The following is a 22,024-nucleotide window of genomic DNA, read 5'->3' on the forward strand; positions in this document are numbered from 1 at the left end:
TTTAGGTAATAGTAGTATATACCACAGCAGGGTATGAAGCATAGGTGTGGGCCCAATTTAATGAATGTTACCATTACTAATATAATTGTTCTAAAAAGGTTTAAACCTAAATTAGATGCTTTTCAAGTGCATATTTCTCAGGGAAGCTAATGATTCCCAGGGTTCTGTCTTAGAAATGGGTAGTTTTGTAGCATAGGATATCATGTGACAGAATTACAAATGTACTATAAAAATTATTTTCAGGATTCAAGTTCCATAACTTTTTTAGCAAAGTGAAATAATATGATATGACAAATAATGGTTTAATATTAAACACAGAGTTATTTAGTATTTGTAGACTTTCCAGGGTGCCATTGAATTTTTGCAGTAGGTAAGAAGAGAAATAAGAAAAGCATTTGAAGGTAGAGTGGGGAAGAACAAGAGCAGAGCAAAAAGGGAATTTCTAAAAGCTCATTTTAGGCTTATATGAATTAATGTGATTTGTAGAAACAGTGAAGTCACAATGACATAAATAAATGACAGGAATTTAGCTGTCATTATGGGTAAGTGTTATGGTTGAGATGTGAGGTATAAAAAGACAATGAAAGAAAGCTCAGAGGTGAAATGATTAAATTTATAGAGTTGTACATATTGGTGGATTAATCCACTGGATTAATCCAGTGGTAACTAGACAGGTAGGCTGTGGCTAGAAGAGATAGGTACCAAGGGAATGACATTGAGGTACCTATTTTGCCTCTGGTGAGCAGGTCAGTTTCTGCTTCCTGATTGCTATGTCCTGAGCTATTTTAGTCTAACAGGCCCTTCCACCATGATTTTCTACCTCACCTCAGGCCCAGAACAATGGCCATCTAATGGACTAAGACCTCTGAAACTGTGTACACCAAATAAACTTTCCCTTTTCTATGTTGTTCTTCTCAGATCTGTTAGTCACAGCAATGAAAATGCTAACTAAAACAGTGGGGTTAGTTGTTACATCTGAGTTCAGTTTATTTAATTCTCTGAACATCACTTGCCTGTCAATAAAAAAGGTGAAAATACAATGTATAAATTTACTACAAAGGAAGAGAAAGTGTCTCTGTGTATGTGTGTGTGTATTTGTGTGTGTATTGTGTCATTTAATATGCAGCATGGTGTTGAGCAATATGGCAAAAAAGGCCCTCAAGAACTTTAATAAACTTTTTACTTTTTCCAAATTTCTCTCATATAGCAATGACCAATGTGCCTTTTACTAGATGGCATTGTATAATGTTTTCCTTTAGAAATAAATTTTATGAACATCAAAAACGTGTCTTATTGTAAGAAAATTTTTAAAGAATTTTTATTTAATTCTGCTAAAATAATAAATTTCAATATAAAGGTATGTAAACTTTAAAATTCAATTTTAAGACAGTCATTTTTTATTCTGCAGTTGAAGATGACAAAAACTAACCTCAAAAATGTATCTACTGAAATAATCAGTCACCAATGATGTTGAAAATTGGAAATACAAGTATGCAAGATATTTTGTGAATTCATTTAGATATTTTAAATCTAGGGATCAATTTTCTCTGCATTTTAATTGCTGCTACTACTTTCAAAAACCAGTTTTTAATAAAAAATTTTATTAGTAAGCATTTACCCATAGAAGTTTTTTAAATGAATTAGATTGCAATTATAATTATCATATAGTTATTACAGAATCATCTAAAATAATTCTAAATTATCCCATATAGGAATATTAGAGAAACATTATATATTAAAGTTATTAGTTAATTACTACAGATTTATAAGAAAAATTTTATTTTAAATTCTCCATCCACAATATAATGCAAAATACAGGATCATTCTTAAAAATTTATTTTTTCTTCATTTGAGAGATATATTCCACAAAAACTAAAATTTAGACAATAAAGTATGGAAATAGGTACTTTTTTCTGTTTCTCTTAACAAACAGAAATTAATAAAACTGGCAAAAATATTTCTAATATTTCTAAGAAATTATAGATTTAGCTACCAATTTTCCCCATAAAATTCCAAAACTATTTTATAAGTTCTGAGTTTCAATTAATTCAAATGTAAATACACAGAAAGAAAAATACACTTGGTAGTGGCCTTTGTGCTAAAGGGCTTATTCAGCTTCTAATAACCAACCTAGACTTAGAATGTTATTTTTCAATACACTCACACCTAATGAATGAATGCAATCACAAAAAATGCAACCCTGCAATAACTGCAATTCTAAAGTGCTGAATAATGCTAATAGTGGTCACCACCAACACCTTTGCCTCTGAAGGTCATCCACTAAGGGCATTCCATCTGTTTTAACCTTGGGAGTATAAATATTATTTGGGGTCAGTAGTAAGCCTATTTACTTTTGAATAGTTTCTCTTGGTACTTTATCTGCATTTCTTCACCTAAACTGTTGCTACAACAAAGGTCAAAAGTTTCCATATAGAAATAGTAATTTTTATCATTTGATTCCACTCAAAATATTATCACCATGTTATGTCCTTTTCAGGAGATCTAATTGTTCTAAGGCCTTGAAAATTCTCAGATGTTTCTAGTTATATTAAATTTACTGTATATGCCCATTAGGAAGGAATCATAGTTTACTTGTAAAAGTAAAATTATTTCTTATTTTTAAAATTGGCTTTAAAAATTATATATATTTAAAATTCAACATATATATAATATTTATTCAAATATATATGTAGAGAGAAAAAATATATATCTATATCTGTATCTGTATCATCCATATGTTTATATTTATAAACCTGGTCTCCATAGAATTTACTAATTATAATCTAGGCAGCTGAATATACAATGATTATTTTGAAATTTCTATTCGTTGTTATTCTCAGCTTGTATCAAAAGCTAGATATTTTCCCTATAGTAGTTTTCCAAAGTTGCACAAATTTTTCCAAATGAAGAATGAGGATCATACATTGAGTTGATTGAATTATAAATCTTTATATAATAGGACAAGGCAAAACAAATATTGATCTTTGTAAAAAAATAATAATGAAAATGATATTTCCAGAATATATATTAGCATAAGATACAAGCAAAAAAAAATTTTAAAAGCCTTAAATCAAAACCACAGTAAATATTTAGAGAAGAGTTGATTATAATGGAAGGAAAAATATAATTGCATTTGAAAATAATTTTTTAAATGACAATATTTCTTACAATTTTAAAATAAAAAAAGTTCTCTTGTTTATGTTATTATATAATTTTCAAAATTTTTGTTTTGTACATGCTGTATTTCAAATTTGTTAGACAGTATTGAATACACAAAATATCCTGAGTTTTAAATATTCATTATTATATAACATTTTATACATCTTTCACTCTGCGTATTCTCATTAATATTTTTGGATATAACAGCTACTACCTTTCAAACTATCTTTCAATCCACGTTTCATTTATGCTTCATGTTCACATAATCAACATAGTATGGAACTATTTCAATTGCCTCAGCATCTCTAAGCGTCTTATATAAATTATAATACATCCCCTGTATCTTTCATGGTGGTTTTGCTTGTCTGACTGAATCCTGACTGAGACATCAGCTCAAGAATGTTAGTGATTAACATATACTGTTTGGATTTGAAAATCATTGTTCCATATAATTTTTAACTTTGTTCCTTCCTTATCATTCCCAAGAACAACATCTTAGTTTGACTCTGAACGTCTTCTCACTTTGATGATTGTGGCAGATTATTGATTTATCTCTATCTTCATTCTTTGTTAGATCCATCTCATTCATCTACCAGACTGCTTTTTTTTTTTTTTTATCTTCTTCTTCCTCTTGAATTTAAGTCAGTTTTGTGTCATGCTTGTGTTAAAAAAGGCCACGATGATTCTCCAGGGGAAAAAAAAAAACAAAAAAAAAAACTTCTCACAAAGGGTCATCCATAATTTGAACTCTGTCTTTCCTCTTCTCCAATTGTATTTATACATTGTAGTTAAATCTCACTGTTCTTTTAAGGATGAGCTACTTCACAGAGCCTCCTAATCTGGTTTAGTTCTCATCCTCACTTCTTCTCCCTATTCCCTGTTTATATGCCAACTGATACCTACCTGGCTACAACTCTGTAGATTTTTCCAAATCTATGAAAAAAATCACTACCAATTTCAATTTTTTATATCACAATTAAATTAACTTCTGATGGCATAAGCTATGTCCTGCTCATTTTCACATTCCCATTGTTTAGCAGAATGTATTTATTGAAGAAATAAGTAATTTCTAATATTTTTGAGACCTACTCTTGTCCTAGGAGCATATTATGTATGCTATAAACATTATCTCAATTTTACAGTTAAAAATCACCAGACCCAGAGATATTAGGTAATTTGTTCAAAATCACACAGCTATTATCTAATTCCAAAGTTTGTTGTTTTTACTAATCAATTGATTATAGTTAAGAAGATAAGTTGATTCATAAATTAAAACTATCATTTAATATATATTTAATATATACTCTTGTTCAAAATTATGAAAACTATATTTCAAAAGTTCATAAATAGTTCATATTGTGAAGAAGCCAGTGGTTAACTAAATGTTTTTAATATTGGTACTAATTATTTCCTTTGAAATAATTTTGTTAATAATTAAATCAATTAAGATGTTTCATCATTTGTAAAAAAGTTTTAATTAGTATGGGTTGAACTCCACTGAAATGTTATTCCTGCTTGGCTCTGCATGGAAATTAGCAAATTTTTTAAATAATAAAATGAGTGACCAGATTTCAGTGGCACACACCTGTAATACCAGCTCCTTGGGAGGCTGAGGCAGGAGAATGACAAGTTTAAAGCCAGCCTAACCAATTTAACGTGGCCCCAAAAACATTCAGCCAGACTTCTTAAAAATAAAAAATAAATAAATAAAAAGTGCTGGGGATGTGCCTCAGTGGTTCAGTGGTTAAGTGCCCCTGGATTCAATCCTGGGTACACACACACATACATACACAAAGCCATTCTTTGAAACATCCATACAAAGGTTTATCTCACACTGAGAGAATTTAATTTCTCATTAATTTTTGAGAGCCACTCTTAGATTTTAAAAACTATTATAAGCTAGTTTCAATTTTTTTATTATATTGAAGTACTAATAAAAACTGAGAATATTTTCTGCTAGTGACTGCCTGAATTGTTTCTAACCATGGAACACCACAGTCAATGTTTTTACAGTAGAAATATTAAATTATAAAACAAAGACTTGTTAGTAAGAAAATACTCTTAAAGCTGACATGTATAATAAAAGGACTATTTTATGATTCTTATTCACACAGCACAGGAAATTGACCTTGCCAAGAACTCTCACAAATCTGGCTTTTTTTTTTTTTTTTTACTTTACTAGAAGAACTGGACTTTTAGTCCATTTAACCAATTTAGATATTTTAATTATTTATTCCTTTTGATATTTCCAAAGAAATTAATTTGTTACACGTAATATTTAGCATACATACAATTTCATCTTTTGTTATTTATTATTTAAAAATCAATGTCTTTGGTTTTAAATAAAATATGATTATTTTAGTATGAAATATTGTATAAACATAAAAATTGAAGAAAAAAATTTGGTTTTGTAAGTTTTAAATTTTCTCATCTATTGAAATAATTCTTACATCTTTATATGGGAAAGGGTAATTTATTAATATTTTTCTGTGTTCAAGTAACAGCTAGTTGTTCATAGAGTCATATACATGAGATGATTTTTTATACCTCTGTTCTTTGGCTTATATTATTTTCATTGTCAGAATGTTCCTCTTCTTTCTGATTTTTTTGTTTTCATCATTCTAATGAGTTTTACCAACCTCTTTCCTTTATTACTCTGGGCATTTTCTGGCTAATTTTAGGATATATTGGTTGAAAATCAAAAGATTCTATCAAATTTAATGCCTAAAAAATCATCTTTTGAATAAGTAGATATTTTATTTTTCCTAGGATATATGTGTTAGAAATAAACCCTATATAGCATAGTCCAATATGGGCTTTTATCCAAGCTAGAAGAATTAGGGATAGATGACAGATTGTTAAGAGGCATGATTGGAGAATTTATGGTTGAAGGAGTTTAAGGCATGAGGCAATTTCAACTGTTAAGGACCAATTATGAACAAGGTCTAGTGAGGCTTATCTTTGGGGATGACTAACATTTTAGTGGAAAGACTAACTTCATACTTGAGGTTCAAGAAAAAAAATCAAGTGACATCTTCATAAGACTTCATAATCTTCATTGATCTGTCTAAACATTCTGTATCTATATTGTGTGTATATGCACACCATGTTATGTTTCTGGTTCAATGCTCAGTAAGTTGTCATGTCCATCACCACATATCTATAAACATCAGCGTTCTTTCTCCCATCTCCTCTCCTCAAAAAGATCCATAAACTTGCTCCATGTATATATTTAAAAAAATATGAACTCCAACTAAACTCTTTTTCCAGGTGGATTAATACATTTGCTTTCTTCCCATTCACTTGTACCTGACGATTTTTATATAGGTAATATCATCTGCTCTCTCAGTGTCAAAACATGGCTCAAAGCTTTCAAAAAATAATTTGTTGATTGACTCATTGATGATACATATCTGCAATCAGTGGGCATAATAATGACTGTTAGGAAATGTAATGAGGGACAAGAAAAGAGAAATTAGGCATGTTGTGCTTTAGTTCATTAATCTTTATTTCAACTTAAGTCTATAATCTTTGTGATATGCACTCATGTGAATAAATTACACAGATTTAAAATTGAACTAAGGACTAGCACTAAGAACTAAAATTAATATAGAGAAAAATAATTTTAACATATCTATATGGAGAAATCATAGAACAATTGAGTACCAAAGAAGTAATTCCTTGGGAAAATATTAATGTTTAGAGTATATTTATTTTTGCAATACTTCCCTCGCCCAGGACAGATTGTGACAAAACATTTGTTCAAGAAACACTGACTAACCAAATGACTGAATGAACAACTCACTTGTAGCTAAATATAAATTATTTTTATTACTGAAATTGATGAAATGACAAATCACCATAATTTTTTGTTTGTTTTTGTGGTATTGGAAATTGAACATTGGCATATGGTGAGTGTTCTGCCACTGAGCTATATCCCCAGCCAACTCATCATAATTTAGACTACAAGTATAAGCATCAACAATAGTTTTCACTAGTAATTTTCTACTGCATATAAAGTAAAATAATTCAGTGCCTTACCTTATCATCCAAAGCCTCCCATACCATAATACCAATTTCATTTAAATTTTCTATTCTACTCTGTGCTTATATTGAAGATAATTTTCTCTTTGATACTATTAAAGTGTTGTGTCATTTGATCTTCTAGCCTTTATTTATTCTGTTTTTCCATTCTCCTTTAACCCCTAAACATATTTTTTAAAGTTATGTGTGTTTGTGGATATGCACATTATTTTGCATATTTATACAAGTGTATTGTGTGCATGTGCACGGATCAAAACCAGAGCGTGTTTACACTTCATAGGGAAGAAGTCAATAGTCAGGAAGGAGTTTATGCATAGAGGAGAAGGAGAGAAGGGAACGACTTATGAAGGATGGTTTCTGAGGATTTGCGGGAAATGAGATCAGAAGAATAAGGATAATTAGCCTTGAAGAGTGAAAGTATTTCATTTAACTGAGACTAATGGAAAATGGTGAGGATTGGAGAAGATATGGAGATCATTAGCTTGAAAACAAGATTTTTATTATATTAAATTTATGAAATTGAATTTTTTCCATGATGTATGAGTAATGGATCTCTTTAGAATGAGGAAAACATAGATGAGTTTAGATATTATATTGCCATTAAATATTTGGAAAATATTAGTATTCCAACTTCAAGCTAAATATATCAGAAAGGAATTAAAAAATGTCCCCTGAAAATACTCTAACCTCATTAATGGTTAATGAGTCAAATTTACACTCAATCAAAATTAAGTTTGTCATAGGCTTTGATTTTTCTATCATGTCCATATCTAACTCATCTTTGGATCCTTTTAAGCTCTGCTTAATTTAGTTCCATTCTCATGTTTTCAACCCTCACTGCTATCTAGACTTCCAACACAATTGAATGGATGTATCCCTGCCTTAAGAATTTCTTTCAATCTATAATTCATCATCATCTCACTTTCTATCCCAAGCTTCTTTCCTAGGTACTGTACCAAACATTATTTCTTTTCAAGATATACAACTATTGACATAGATAATATACTTTTAATGCCTGCTAGATATACTTTCACAAAACTTGCCTTCTTTGAGTTTGTATTCCATAAGAACTATTTGTTTTCCATCCAATATGCTTAAGACTGATCACCAAAATAATTGCTAAGTAAACCAAAGTAAATTTAATTTTCAGATATAAAGTGGAGAACCTAACTAGATACACATTTTTCTACAAAGGACAGTGTGTAGCATATAATGTGTTCAATAAACATCCGTTGAATTAATAAATATGTGACACTGAATGTGCTACAGAAGAATATTATGAGTCTAATAGACATCCTTTCTTAAAGAAGAATAAGGATGTAATTAGGTTTGCTGTTGAAGTATAAGTAGGGAGGTATTTCCTTGCCCACTCTGGCTGCAACAAAATAACCGGGGGTGGGGGTTTGATGAGCAACTTGTGTAGATTGATACAGCAGGAGTGGGAGCCGTTTATTGTAGGAGAGGAGGGGTGTATATACATTCCACACAGCTTATCTTAATTAACATAAACTAGATACAGAAGTCAACCAATAAGGAATCTCCACACTTAATGGCTCCCTGGCGTTACTTCACAAACCACTCCCTCTGGCAAAATGTCAGGCGCCATCTTGACTTGTTTACAGACCCTAACATTTCCTTTTTAATAACTCTTCTATGTTGAAAAACCTTACTATTCTCAATATTGGATCCATTAATGATCATATTTCATAGCCTTGGAATCGCATTGATTCCATTTAAAAATGTCAATGTATACCTCCATTGAAGTTATATGTGTAAGAATGGTGAGGGGGTTGTTATTCTTCAAACACCTTCTTGCCTCCATTTTGCTTGTGCCTTTCCAAAGGCAACTCATTTTGTTACTACACTTGTAACAAGTAGGGTGTTCTTTTCTTTAATCCGTCCTAATTTTATCTTACATAAAAGGTCCCATATAGGTACCTATGAAGAGGCATGGTTCTTTGTGTGTGTCATCACTATGCATCTCCATGGAGACAACACAACTAGAAAGGTAATTATAAGCAGTTCCCATTGACTTAGTGATCTCTGCCAAGATGTGCTGCAATTTTTAGCTTCAGCCCAACTAACTGCATGGCTCGTCTGCAAACTTTGTTGATACCCCCAAGCCTGAAGTTCTGTTTCTCATTGACCTTTTAGAAATAAAATATGTAAAAAAGTGATCCTTACCCCTTTTCCTTTCACTTGGCACTATTTCCTCTTAATTCTTCAAACACAAGAGTTAGAAAAATTAAATTGCCTTACAAAATAAGAAGGGAGATATGTCATTTTGAGATATGTTTCTAAATAAATTCTTCTTATGGTCAATATAGTGAACAATACTATATTATTTATACATTAAGTAAGACATTTTGTCACCTATTTAATAGTGCCAAGATTTATTATTCTAGGTTCAAGACTGTGGACAGATGTCAAAAGAAAAAAGCTTGACTTCATGAACCTCTCCTTTTTAATGTTTAATTCCATCCCCATTTTAAAGGAAATTTAATTTAAGAGAATTATATCCATATGATTCTGGTTCATTTGTATTTAACTGATCAATGTGTTGTTTTACAAGGCCTGTTTGATGTCAAGAAAGCAAAGTGAGTCCCTTTTCCCCTTAGGCTTTTGAAACGTGTTTTTTTTTTCCTTTAGAAGTATTTGGCAGTTTATAAATTCCACCTACCAAAGACTGAACTTTGGTTTAAAATTCAAAGCATTAAAACATGGACCAGCATCCAAAAGGGCACTAAATTTCAATTGAGAAGTTATTAACATAATGATTTTTCATGTCTTTTTGCTTACTTTAATTTTTAATTGCAAAATCAATGTCTTAAGAAAAAGAAACAGTGAAAGAGATAGAGGAAAGAGAGCTTCATGATATTAGAAAAAGAAGAACAATCAATAATTCATTAGATAAGAGAACTTTGAAAAGCTGGTGTCTCTGACTTTTTAATTAACTCCTTCCATGAAGAGGGAGTATGTTATATTGAGAACAACAGGGACTTTGAACTCACACAGTTTATGCTATTCTAAATTAATAGACACATTGATTCAGAAATGTAGCAACCTTAGCTTTATTACTCTAAAAAATGTGAATAATATCACTCATCTCTGAATGCATTCAGTAGGAGTTTACACTTTCACTTCTACCTATCTTTCCCTCCTTGCTTGGTGTAGATCAGACATTGACCTTTAATTTTGAAGCCTTAGAGTTCTTCCTATATTTTTGGCTTTGAGAAACAATTTTTTTAGAAAGTCTTTCTTATTAAAAGAACTTTCCTTATTGGCAGTGGGAGAGTAGGCTTTGAAGAATCACTTATATATTTTGTTATGTATTAAAGAGTTTATCAATCTTGAAGCTAATCATGCTTTCTTCATTGATTTTGGTCCCAACCTGCTTAAAAGTAAATATCACTACAATTATTAAAAACTAGAAGGAATAACCTCTATTTCTGTGTATTGACATTCCCCATGTATATTTTATTTTTCGTTCATTTTGATTCCCTTAAGAATGTGTTACCTGTTTTTAATCATATATATATTCTTTTTTATATGTATTCTTTATAACACACACACACACACACACACACATATACACACACACACATGTTAGCTTAGACATGCTCAGTGCATAGGAGGCTAAAATTTACCTTGAGAATTCAGACTATAATAGTAAAGTCAAAACAGTCAGAAAAAGAGCCATCATTAGTTTTTTAACTAACATCAATTTCTTTCACCCCTGATTTGCCAAAGCATTTTTTAATTTATACTTTAATATATGGCATTCATAATGTGTGTTTGGACACATTTTTATAGTCATTTACTGAGTACAAATCCAAATACCTTAGAGATATAAGCAGTCAGCCAGTACTGAACTGGGAGTTTGGGTATTTTCAAAGGGAAACAAATATCTAAGATGTTACTTGTGGCAATTCTACTTATGTAGGGGCAGGGGAAAAAAAAGAACAGCTTTCTCTCTTCTTTTCACCATTTCTCTTCAAAACTTTGGGTTTTCTTATATTTTTCTCCTTTGCCCCATTCTATTCTATTTACCAAATTTCCTAACAAGTAGGAGTTAGAGACTAAATATCCAAAGAAATGAAAGAAAATTGGTATACATGAGAATATGAGAACATTCCTGTCCTGAGTATGGCCATAATTAAGATCAAAACCTCAGAAAAATAAATAAGAATATTTGATTTACTGGTCAGTGTTCTAGTCCTAAGAACCTTCAAATTCAGTATAGAAAAGCCTACAGGATTTAAAAGCAGACGAAAGTTTGGGATTCTGGAAATGAGAAAACAGGAAACTAGCCACTCCTTTTCTTCCTACACTTCCTTGAATGTCCTTGACCATTTATGTACCTCTTCCAACTACCTGTAGCATTCTTATAAATCTACTCAGTATCAACATGTTTTTACCTTTCAGCCCAGCCAATAACATTTAATGTTCAGCTTGTGTCTGTGGTTGGGAAGCTTGTGTCTGTGGTTGTCTCATTACTGAATTGTTTACAATCTTGCCCCGCTTAATGTCCAGCAACAGACTGGTCTAATCTTCTTTTTTTTTTTCTTTTTAGCTTCACTGCAGGTATTTGAACCAGTATCATTCTCTTCCTTTAAGTCCCTTTTATTACTCTTATTCCCTCACAGTATTGCCTCATCTTCTGGCCCCTTAGTGACTAAAGTGCTGGGGTGAATGTGTATTTAGAATAAAGAAAGGAGACAATTAAGAGCTTCAGTAATGCTGTTTACAATTCTTGCTACATACTAGTACACATTCTAGAATATGCAAATACAGAAGAATTTCTACTATAAGCCGACTCCCTGTAAACATCCAGCCAGATTAATCAATACTCTCATCTCCTGGTTTAATATATACTAAAAGCAATGCCGTTAGTAGGCAGGTTGTTTATGTAGCTACACATTTCTCTCAGCCATTAAGTTGTTTATTCCAGATGCTCTTCATATTGTAATTAGGTTATGTAAATTAATAAACTAATGAAATAGAAGTATGAAAATGATTATTTCAATTCATTTTAATAACTTGGAAAAACTCAAAACCAAGCTAATAAAGAAACAAATTTTTAAAAAACCAACAAAACCAAACACAAAAACTACTATTGAATTAGGTGTGCATAAAGAACTAAAAAATGCTTTAACAGCATCATTCTTTTTTATAAAAATCACATTTTAACCAACTTGTTTGCTTAACTGACCAACCACTGGTCCCAATTGTGCTGGTAAAGAGATGTGCTCTAAGCATTTGGTGATGGAATGAAAATAATTGATTCAATTCATTCATCCAAAACAATAGAACAGACGTTCAAGAAGCAGTGGTTTGTATCAGGGCACATTTGCTCTCTTTGCAGCCTTAAGACAGTGTCTGATTAGACACAGCTTAACTGTACCCAGCCATGCATTTCTGAAGACATAAAAAATAAGTGTTCTGCATAAATATTACTCTCCTCGGGAGATGCTTTAAAGTGGAGTTTTGATATTTTGGTCAGATTTTGGAGTGTTTTCTTTTTGATTCCCAAACGAGTAACAGTTTTACACTACATTTTCACTCTCCAAACAAAAAAGTTCTGATTTCCGTCTAAGTGCCAAATGCATCCCTGAAATACCTGCTTAAAATCTAGGTGTCCTTGTACTCTCTTTTTGATTGGGCATACCACACTTGATCACAGTTGAATTCTAAGTTCAGGCTCTTCATCTGATGCACATCTTATCGTCCTTTTTATTTCTGGTTCTTGTCAGATTCTTTGTTCTCCATGCAATATCATTTATAGATGCAAGGATGGTGGAGGCATATCCAGACACAACCCAACAAGGAGAATGCTTATGCCATAAAAGGACTGAGAACTCCGTCTCATTTCTACCCTTAGTCATGTTCTAATTTCAATTTGTACAGTCTTAATGACATACTCTGTACCCATAGGTCCTGCATGGTGGCTTTTCATGATGACACAGCTTTTTACCTGGGTTTCATTATATCATCTCAATTCCATTCTTATTAGCTACCTCAGTACATTTTGTTTGTTTGTTTGTTCCTACTTGTAAATCCATTCTGTATTAACTTATTATTATTATTAAATTAATATTGTTTCTAAACAGACTAAACATTAAATCACAAAATCTATTCATTTATTTCTAGTTCACTATAACATTTTATAGTCTTCATAGTAGGTATCTCTATGGAAAAAATGAGTTTTTTCCATTAATGTCCATTTCTCCCAGTTAGAATGCAAACTCCTGGAGAGTAAGGTTTCAAACTATGGTATTCACTTTCAAATTGTAAATGCTTCAAAAAATAAAATAAAAAGAAAGAAAGAAAAGCAGAAAGCAAGACTCAACATAGAGCAAGTCTTCATAAATAATTATTTATTAATTGGCTATCACCATTCAGGTCAAATTTGCCATGATTCTAATTATATTTTTCCCCACTGGCTTCTATATTCCTCCTCTTATAATCTTTTTAAATTATTTTTTAAAAATTTTAGTTGTAGATGAACACAATACCTTTATTTTATTGATTTATGTGGTGCTGAGGATCAAACCTAACACCCCACGCATGGGAGGCAAGTGTTCTACCACTGAGCTACAATCCTAGCCCCCTCCTCTTATAATCTTTGAAATCATTCTCCAAGTGATACCCATTTTAGAGATCAGAAATGGGTCCTAATTCCCTGCTGTTGAAGATTAAACACCTGAGAAATTCTGAGGCAAACACAGAAAGTAAGTTTTACTTAAGAAAGTGATATTGACAGACAAAGGAAAGGGCCCCAGATCTGGGTGTCTATGGTAGTGAGTTTACCTTGCTCTTTTATAGATCCCAGAATCCCCTTTAAAATGTTACCTTTTCTTTCTACTCCATATATAGGCCTGAGAGCAGGGATGTGAAGGTTAATTGTAAGCAACCCAGAGTGCCCAGGAGCACAATCACATTGTCCTTTCTTTGATAACCAGTCATCATCCTCTCTCCCTGACCTTTGTCCCTGCCTCAGTTTGCTGAGAAATGTGACATATATCTTGTTCACTTAGGCCTGGCCAGGTGCAGGCAAATTGCTTTTTGGCAAATAAAGAAAATGGGAGGATCAGCACAGTGAGCTCATTTTATAGAATTATTCTCTTCTCTTGTCTTCCCACCATCTTTATGTATCTGTCCCCTTACAAAGTCAGCAAATAAAATAATTTTTTCAATTGTAACAAAATGTCTAATAGGGGCATTTACTGTTGCCTTAGGAAAAGCATAATGGCCCAGAGCTAATGATCACAAACTAATAAACAAGCATACAAAAAAAAAAAAGGGAGTACAGTCCAAAAAGAATGCCCAACAATTGAATATGCTTAAGCAAGGGTTTATGAAGCACTGGCAGAGCTTGCCTTGCTAAAATTAGTTTTGTACCCATCTGCCTTTTAAAATTCTTTTAAGTCAATAATTATTATTTTACAGGAATTGTGGTAATTCCCCTGTTATGGCATAATGGAGAAGCATATCACTATGACCACAAATACAAGTTGGTTGATTCAGGATGCTTGACAATGTAGAGGCTTTAGGAACTGCAAGTGTGAACGAGAGTTTGAGAGACAGAGCGCAGTAGAAGTGTAGTGCAGTAGAAGACTTTGCAATGAGTGGATTCCTCATGTGTCTGGGCACTGCAGTGGACAGGCTTTGCAGAGTTCCTCAAAGAATTCTCAGTTTTCCTGAAAAAGCCTGCATTTGAATTTTTGCCTTAACAAAGGCATCGAAGGCCAGTCAATATTGGCCAATGAACTGGCAAAAAATATTGATCACTCATTGAAACAAAATGAAATCTGATTGTTCCATGATCTTTAATAATAATCTGCTGTTTTCCATAACTTTCTGTTGCCTTTAGAAAAATTCAAATTCCTGGCCAGGCTGGCATCACTAAGTCATCTGGGCATGGAGGCTCTCTTTCATCTAGCCAACTTGGCCTTTTAGGTCACAGATTCTACTACATTCTTTTCTGTCTCACAGAGTATTTGTCATACTTCTTCACTGATGAGATTCATTTTCACTGAATCTTTCTATCGGTTGTTCCACTAGAATTTAGCTTCACTATTGCCTTCTCAGTTGCCTAATGTGATACACTTCTCCTTAACTAGCATTTCTATCAATTTTATTCTTTTTTCCCTTTCATCCCCATTTCTTAGTACATGGCCTGACATACAATGTACATTAAGTAAATGGGCAATAATTGAAAAGCTTGTATACTTACTACTGCACAAGAAACATTCCTGAAACTTTTTTTCTCATTCACAATCAAATCTGAAAGCCTCTCTCTTAGAAGAGAGTACCACTTCTGATAAAACATTTGATTTTCTGATGGAGCAATATGATATTTAAAACTAAGAGGTTAATAACTTCCTTAACCAGCTGACTGTCAACTGACAGGGGTTCTTTACCTTAACTTTTTTTTTTTTTGTCTCCAACCTATCATAACCTAACTATCCTCTTTGCTAAATGCCCTAAAAATAAATCTTGAAATAGACATGCATAGATCCCTTCTACAACAATATAGAAACAAGATTTTATATGAATAATTTGTCAAAATTATTTTTTATATGTCGTTGTAGACATAACATAAATACTTGTGTGCTTCATGGGGATCTATCCAAGTAAAGTTAGAACTGGGCCTGAATTCTTTTTTAAAAAGTCATAACAGATTTACTATTCAAATTATTTGACCACAAGTTCAATGCCAGCTTCAGCAACCTAGCGAGGCCCTAAGCAACTTAGCAAGACCCTCTCTCAAAATAAAATATAAGAAATGGGCTTGTTAAATGCCATTGGGTTCAATCCTTACTATCAAATATTTGTGTCTCCTCAACTTTTCTGATATTCTGAATATATTCAGAAAATTCACTCATTTTTAGAAATGTTTATCAAAGCTTTTTGGCCATTTAAGTAAGTTTTTTGTTGTTGTTATATTTGAGGTGATCCAAACTTTGAATTTAGATACATGGTTTTCATCAAGAGATAATCACTCTTCAGAGTAAAAATGGAGTTTTCCAACAAGAGAGTCAGGTGCTAACTGATAGATTTCAAGTCAGTATTTTGTGTCTAATGTATTCCTGGATCTTTGAGGAATCACATGGCTAATTAGGACTTGCCAGTGTTTTATATTTGAGAAAGTCCATGACTATTTTAAGAAATCCCATGGCTAGGATTATAGTGTTACTTAGAAATGACCAAAGTCCTTAGAAAAGCTGAGATGGTTGTGTAATTATATTCAGAAATGTTTTAGCTGAAGGAAGTTATTTTGTTTTGCCTGCAGTGTTTTGGTTGAGTATGTATTTGTGTATGTTTTTGCAATTATCGTTAGCTAAATGTGTAATTCGTTTAGCAGCTTTCTGCATGTCTGGCTGACTCTGTGAGCTATTATTTTTAGTCTTTTATTTTTATGACCAGTGAGATTCTTTAGGCAAAATATATTTAGAGGTTAGATCCCCACCTGTCCATTTACATAGATATCCAGAATGAGGAAAGACCACTAGCCTTTCTTTTTCATATTCACTGTAGCAATGACTACTTAACCAATTTCTTTATATATGATGCCCCTACCAAGGAACATATTTGATTTGACATGTTTAGCCTTTTTATTTTTTCTTGTCTCAGACTAGAAATGAAATATTTGTAGGTGCCAACTCTTTCCCTATATGCCTAAAATGTGTATTGTTTTATATCTGTTTTTGTTTTCCTGTGTGTTTGTTTATTTGTACTGAAATTCTGTTTACAACTGTATCTTCTCAAATAGAGTATAAACTCCTCAAAATCAGAATATGGAATCTATATCATATAGTAGATACCTAGTAAGTGTTTCTTGAATTAGTTATTCTTTATATAGTGTTCAATGCTCAGCACAAAACCTCCAGTGTGTTAAGCAAGTATTTTTTAATGAAAGATCTAAAATAAACTCTTACGTATTCTTTCCACATAAATGTCCTTATGATGTTTTACTATAATCTGGGGGCTATATCCTGCATTATATTTCCTCTGCTTCCTCCTCTGACCATAGTCAACGCTCTTGTGTACTTTCAATAGTATTGGTCTTAGAATGCTATTGTGTACACTAGTTTTAATCTCAATTTGTGGTCCTTTTAGTACATTTCTTCAATCACTTTTCTTTCTGGACTTGGCCTCCATCACAGCTATGAGAAAGCTGACCCATCTGGTTTTGCTGCTGGAGGTATGTACCCATCAAGCTAACGACTGAATCCTTACATCTGTGAGACTCCACTTTCTAAATACTGATAGTGTTTATAGAGATTAGGTGCTAGGGGATTTAAAAAAATAAAGAAAACCTTCCTACAATAAGATCCTGACAGAGTTCAGCATAATTTATGAGAACAGACCACTACAGATTCATACTTCAAAATTCAAGCATTTTTAGTTCCTTAAAAGTATAAGTTTGAATGTCTAATTAAGAGAAAATTTGGGACTGTTGTTTTGGGAGGATCGATATAACAATGTAAAACAGCTGTTTTCATTAAGGGCAGGCTTGCATCTCTGCAAATATGCTTCTCTTAGGAAAGTGTTTATTTTCTAAGTATAACTGAAGACTACATAGTCTCTAAAACTTATTTTGTTTCTTAGGAAGTTCCTTGGACTCACATTGCAGCAAAATTCCTAGAAAATGGTATTTATACTTGCTACAATCAATTCATCTCCTCTCATTTTCTCTTAGAATATTTGTACCACTATATTCAAAACTGCTCTTCTCAAGGTCAATAAAGACTTCTATGCAGCTAAAAACAATGGTAATTTGTTATTACTCAAGTTTATTGATCTTTCAGCTGCTTTGGCACAGTTTTTCATTCCATAGTCCTTGATAAACTTTCTTCTCTTGACTTTAGGATATCATTGTTTCTTCTAGTTGTATTCCAATATTCCTGGCCACTCCTTCATCTCCCTCTCTGTTTTCCATTCCTCAGATATTTAATATTCAAAGGCTCGGAGTCTGCTTGAACCTCTTTTTCATAGACTTTCTTGTACCTCTCATCCCTTGATGGTCTTACTCAATCTCATGCCTATATGTGTATCCACAAACCTCTTTTCCAAGCTCCATGTTAATTTATCCAACCACCTGGCATTCGACCCTGTTGTCACCTAGGGATTTTATAATTTTCATGTCCAAAACTAAATTCTCTAAAACTGCTCTGTCTCCAGCCTTTCCCTTTAAACATTCTTGTCATGCTCTCAACCTTAAAGTCTAGGCATTTCCTCTCCTTATTCTGTTTGCTAATTTTAAACTAGCACAACTAGTCTTCACTATGCTAAGACTCATCTCTTTCAAATTATTTTTTCTTAAATCACTTTCTCAAATGATGCTTGCTTCAACCATGGGATTGAGGGTTATGTGCTTTTAAACCACTCCTTTATACCCCTTAGTCCATTCCATTCCCCTTTCTTCCTCATATCACCTATAATCTTCTAAAACACTCAATAATTTACATGTGGGTTATTGTATGACTTCCAGAATCAGAATATGAGTTCACTTACATCCAAAAATCTAGCAGAAGTTCTCAAAAAAAGAAAGTACAACATAAATAATTTTACATGGCTATATCAATGCTATTTTCAAGAAGTTTTTCACAATAGCTTGAAACCCTGTCTTGATCTTTTACTGGGAGGACGTTAAAATGTGGAAATGCATTGGTCTTTGATGTCCTTTCCATGGGGTTACTCAAGAATGAATAAGCTAAACCCTAAGGAAGACCTGTCTTTCTTTTCTTTTGTCGTATCCACAGACCATTTGTGCCAGGAAATTGTGATAGGTTGAAAACAGGCCAAAGAAAGTGCTTGGAGACTATGTGAGAGTCATAATTTATTGCGGAAAGCTTACAGGAGATCAGTGACTGCTGCAAGAATAGTTCAGTGGTCACAGGTTGATAGACAACACTTCCATATCTAAGTTGCTTTGCCAGGCAGTGCCTCTTATTCCTCATGGTGTATTGTTTAGTGCAGCTGGCTAGATGAATGACACATCCCTTCCACAATGCCTTCAGTTCCCTGCCCATCCTCAGTCAGAAATGGGTTTCTTATGTTAGACTATAGAAGCCCTGACATCACTTGCATTAGCTTGCCTTGTGTGCTTATATAACCAGCATCCCAAGGAGAAACTGTCCTGGTGTATATTACAAGAAAGTCATTTTTTATGGATAATAATACTTGCCCTAGTTCCCAGTGTGCATAAGATAAAGTTATTTTCCTGAAAGATAATGTGTATCTGGACTTTCCATTCCAGGCTTTCTCTCATTATCCCCTTAATTTCACTAGGTTTTTGAGAAAGAAAGGAGACCTTTAGAGACATGGCATTTTACTATTTCCTTTTCGTTGAGGTTGATATACCTTTATTGTATTAGTTTTTTTCACATTTATTATATATTCTCACTATGAATGCACTCAAACTTATAGAGAAGGTGTAGTAAATATGACCTTATGATTAATGATGGGGCTATGAAATGTTGTTTTCTCTACCATTGCATTTTATTTTTAAATTCATTTTGATATAATTATAAATCTTTATGGTTTACACCAAGATTCTTTGACATATCATTGTAAATTAACACCTTAGGATTATGGACAGAGTTTCCTTTGGAAGTAGGAGACATTGACATTGTATGAAATGGGATATGTTGAGAGATGTTAGATAAGAACTAAATTATGACTGGGAGAAGCGTGCTGAAAAATCATATTCATTTTCAGGTAGGATGAATAATTTCTATTAGCAGGTACATTAGCTTAAAAATGGTCATAAATCCAAATTCTTGGAAAGAGAAATGAGGAAAACTACCCCATTTACAATAGCCTCAAAAAAAAAAAAAAAAAAAACTTGGGAATTAACTATAGACCTTGTTCTTGGATAGGAAGAATTAATACTGTCAAAATGACCATACTACCAAAAGCACTACACAGATTTAATGCAATTCCAATCTAAATCCCAATAACATTCCTCATAGAAAGAGAAAAAGCAGTCATGAAATTCATCTGAAAAAATAAGAGACCCAGAATAGCTAAAGCAATTCTTAGCAAGAAGAGTGAAGCAGGTGGCATCACTCTAACAGATCTTAAATTATACTACAGAGCAATAGTTACAAAAACAGTATGGTATTGGCACCAAAACAGACTTGTAGACCAATGGTACAGAATAGAGGACAAAGAGACAAGCCCACATGATACAGTTATCTTATATTAGACAAAAACATATACTGTAGAAAATATAGCCTATTCAATGAATAGTGCTGGGAAAACTGGAAATCCATATGCAACAAAATGAAAGTAAACACCTATCTCTCTCCATGTACAAAACTCAACTCAAAGTGGATCAAGGACTTAGGAATTAAACCAGAGACCCTGCACCTAATAGAAGGAAAAAGTAGGCCCATATCTCCATCATATTGAATTAGGCCCCAACTTCTTTAATAAGACTCTTATAGCACAGAAATTAAAATCAATAATCAATAAATGGGATGGATTAAAACTCAAAAGCTTCTTTTCAGCAAAAGAAACAATCAGTGAAGTGAATAAAGAAGCTACATCTTGGGAATAAATTGTTACCATTCATACATCAGGTAGAACATTAATCTCAAGTGTATATAAATAACTCAAAAATCTTAACACCAAAAAAACAACAACAACATTACAGGAAGAGGAAATGGAAAATAACAATGAAAACCAACAGTGAGAGGTAGGACAGTAAAGGGGGGGAAAAATAATCAAAGAGGAAAACAAACCATGTTTAGTAACATAAATAAACAAATATGGCTGGAAGAACAACCCATATCTCAATAATAACCCTAAATGTTAATGGCTTAAACTCACCAATCAAGAGACACAGGCTAGTAGAATGGATCACAAAACAAGACCCAACAATATGCTGCCTACAGGAGACGCATTTGATAGGAAAAGACATACATAGGCTGAAGGTGAAAGGTTGGGAAAAATCATATCACTCATATGGACTTCGGAAACAAGCAGGAGTGTCCATACTTATATCAAATAAAATAGATTTCAAGCCAAAGTTAATCAAAAGGGATAAAGAGGGACACTACATACTGCTTAAGGGAACCATACACCAAGAAGACATAACAATCATAAATATATATGCCCCAAACAATGGTGCAGCTATGTTCATCAAACAAACTCTTCTCAAGTTCAAGAGTCTAATAGACCACCATACAATAATCATGGGAGATTTCAACACACCTCTCTCACCACTGGACAGATCTTCCAAACAAAAGTTGAATAAGGAAACTATAGAACTCAATAACACAATTAATAACCTAGACTTAATTGACATATATAGAATATACCACCCAGCATCAAGCAGTTACACTTTTTTCTCAGTAGCACATGGATCCTTCTCAAAAATAGATCATATATTATGTCACAGGGAAACTCTTAGACAATACAAAGGAGTAGAGATAATACCATGCATCCTATCTGATCATAATGGAATGGAACTGAAAATCAACGATAAAAGAAGGAAGGAAAAAGAATACATCACTTGGAGAATGAACAATAGGTTACTGAATGATCAATGGGTTATAGAAGACATCAAGGAGGAAATTCAAAAATTCTTAGAGATTAATGAAAACACTGACACAACATATCGGAATCTATGGGACACATTGAAAGCAGTTCTAAGAGGAAAATTCATTGCTTGGAGTTCATTCCTTAAAAAAAAAAAAAACCAACAAATAAATGATCTCATACTTCATCTCAAAATCCTAGAAAAAGAAGAGCAAAACAACAGCAAAAGAAGTAGAAGGCAAGAAATAATTAAAATCAGAGCTGAAAT

This window comes from Marmota flaviventris, chromosome 6 (assembly GCF_047511675.1).
Source record: "Marmota flaviventris isolate mMarFla1 chromosome 6, mMarFla1.hap1, whole genome shotgun sequence".
Classification (NCBI taxonomy): Eukaryota; Metazoa; Chordata; class Mammalia; order Rodentia; family Sciuridae; genus Marmota; species Marmota flaviventris.